This window comes from Sinocyclocheilus anshuiensis, unplaced genomic scaffold (genome assembly GCF_001515605.1).
Source record: "Sinocyclocheilus anshuiensis isolate Anshui unplaced genomic scaffold, SAMN03320099.WGS_v1.1 scaffold5180, whole genome shotgun sequence".
Classification (NCBI taxonomy): Eukaryota; Metazoa; Chordata; class Actinopteri; order Cypriniformes; family Cyprinidae; genus Sinocyclocheilus; species Sinocyclocheilus anshuiensis.
This window is the reverse complement of record NW_015544365.1, coordinates 2452-5447: the sequence shown is the minus strand read 5'-3', so window position 1 is coordinate 5447 and position 2996 is coordinate 2452. Positions and strand designations below refer to the sequence as shown.

The window sequence follows — 2996 nt, the reverse complement described above, 5'->3', positions numbered from 1 at the left end:
TGCACCAAAACGGCAGCAGAAAAGCACTAGCTCTCCCCGTCTGGGAATCGAACCCCGGTCTTCCGCATGACAGGCGGAGACACTGTCCACTATACTAACGTGGACTGCTGCGTGCATGAGTTAGCCCCCAGTCAACGCCACAGCATCGACATCACTAAACAAAGCGTGGCTTTTTCGTATGCTGACCCAGCCCTTACACCATAAAATTCCGGACCTCTTCCCGTTTGGAGTGAGGGGGTAACGAAATGCAAGTGGGCTGGTGTCGGCACCCTAGGTTACCCTTGACGAGCGTAGTGGTTTACCACAGCTAGTGCACAGGCCCAAGGGCGTGGAGACACAGCTCGAGTTTCTCTTCATTGTCGCTTAAATCTTTCGCCTTTTACTAAAGATTTCCGTGGAAAATAACTTTTTGTGAGTGACCTGTGTTTTTGGAGGCTCTGCTCACAGCAGAGCTACACTGGAACGTCAAGAACAGAGTGAATTTGGCCGACTGCCAACACGCGGTGGGAGGATGCGCAGCTGGTCAAGTTATGTATTTGCAGCCTTTGCGGTTCCTGCATCACATTTATTTCCAGTTCAATAAGCTGACCCGGCTGTGTCGGTGGTCCACGTGCATAAATCTCTTTAAGATCCACATTCAGTCCTTCCAGAAAGCGAGCGACCAAAGCAGGTTCATTCCACTCGCACGTGGTCGCCAGAGTCCGGAACTCGATGGCGAAATCAGCGACAGACCTTCTGCCCTGATGAAGCACAGCAAGAAGGCGCGAAGCCTTGCAGCCAAAAACGGATCGGTAGAATATCTTGATCATCTCCTCCTTGAAGAGCTCGAAACGACCACAGCAAGGAGTCTGTGCCTCCCAAGCGGAAGTTCCCCATTCGCGAGCTCGCCCCGTGAGCAGCGAAAGTACAAAGGCGATCCGGGCGGAATCTCCCGCATATGTCTGAGGCTGGAGAGAAAAGACAACCTCACATTGAGTCAGAAAAGCTCTGCATTCAGTGGGCTCACCGGCATAGCAGGGGGGGTTGTTAACACGCAGCTCAGGAGGTGGATGTCGGCTGTAATACGTTGATGGTTCTCGGTAAAGCTGTAGAAGACGAGAAGATAAATCCGTCACCTGTGCGGTCAAACTCTCAACTGCGTGACGGGCGGCGGACAACTCCTCCTCATGTCTGCCGAGCATGACTCCCTGAATCTCCACCGCTGATCGAATTGGTTCCTCCTTTGCTGGATCCATCCTGGTCGGATTATTCTGTCACGGGTGATGTAAAGGATCCACGTGCAAAGGCAGTCCGTTAGAATCAGTCTTTATTGAAGACACAAAATAAGGCAGTCTGTCGTACAATGACACAGAACTGGATGAAACACAAAACAACCGATGAGGGTCAGGTTCAGAGGGCTCCCGTCTTGGAGAGAACTCGTGGGGCTGAGCTCACTGGAAGCAGCCACAGGACACAGAGAATACTAAGACGGGCACAGCAACACTAGGCAAGACAAGACATGGTAAGATCTCTGATAGTATTGACATGAAGGGTGAAACAATACCGTATGCATGACACACAATAATCCAACAGAGAACAGCAAGCACAACCACTAGAAATAGAGTCACTAATTAGATCAGAGTGGGAACAGGTGTCACCGCAAAGCAGCGCGAAAGCCCGTGTGTGTGAGAGAGAAACAGAGAAGCAAACCCAGCTCATGACAGAGTGACCCAGACTATCACTGTATTAATATTCAAATATTTTACTGTATAGTTTTGGAGAAAATTAAAGGCAAATTCACCCTGTCTCATAAGCACTTTTACATTATGTCCTATATTGAAACACTCATAAAAATCTTTCCTTTATATATTTGCTCATTCTTTCAATTGATTCCTGTTCACAGTGACCCTGACTATTACTGTATTAATTTTCAAATATTTTTACTGTGTGGTTTTGGAGAAAATCAATGGCAAATTCACTCCAAAAAACAAAGTGCATTCTAGCAGTTGCGCCATTGCCCATTTTCAAACACTCATAAAATCTTTCCTTTATAGGTTTGCTCATTCTTTCAATTGATTCCTGTTCACAGTGATCCTGACTATTATTGTGTTAATTTTCAAATATTTTTACTGTATAGTTTGGGAGAAAATGAATGGCAAATTCACCCCAAGTATCTATGTGCACCTTTGCACTTTTACATCACGTCCCATTTTCAAACACACAAAAATATTTCCTTTATAGGTTGGCTCGTTCTTTCAATTGATTCCTGTTCATAGTGTCCCTGACTATTACTGTATTCATTTTCAAATAATAATAAGTAATTAAGAGCACAAAAATAAGTCTAGAAATTTCTATTTCATGACTTAAAATACGACCTAGCTAAACTACTTTAGCTCTTGCATCCTGTTAAATGCCCTAATTTGGAACATATACCTTATCTTTTGAATTCAAAAACACATAGTAAGTATTATATAACAAATATTATTTGCTATTATTATTATTAGTCTATTATTATTTCAGTGTGAATTGTAGAAAACAGTCATGTTCATGTTTTGATGGGAAAAAAATTGTTGGTTTCCTTTATTTTATTTGTTTTTTGTTTTGTTTTTTTTTGTACAGAAAGCTTGTAACCAATTATAGTCCTCATGCCTCTGCAGAACTCCTTGGTGTCATTCTGCCACAGCCTCTGCTGCAGCTTACTCCTATAATAATTTAATGATAATAATAATGCATTTTATTAGGCACCTTTCAAGACTCAATGACACCTTAAAATAACAGTAGGCTATTAATTGATTGACTGCAATACAACCTAATGGAATTTAAACAAGAGTTTTATTAAGACTAAAATACAGAAATAATAGGGATTATGTAACCTGTGTTATGACATTTCACTGATACAAATGCAAATATGTAATTTTTTATGCAATTAAACAAAAGCCTAATATGAGAAGATGATTTTAGGTGTATGCATCAGTGTGCAGAAGACAGTCAATAAATGTTCACAGGTGTTGAAGCCA

At 42.3% G+C, this 2996-nt stretch overlaps 1 non-coding gene across 1 annotated transcript; it reads right to left on the bottom strand.

Annotated features, from left to right (window-relative positions):
- Positions 1–32: 32 nt before the first annotated feature.
- trnad-guc (transfer RNA aspartic acid (anticodon GUC)) lies at positions 33–104 on the bottom strand. Its single transcript has one exon. It is a non-coding gene; the product is annotated as a tRNA-Asp (tRNA).
- Positions 105–2996: the final 2892 nt, after the last annotated feature.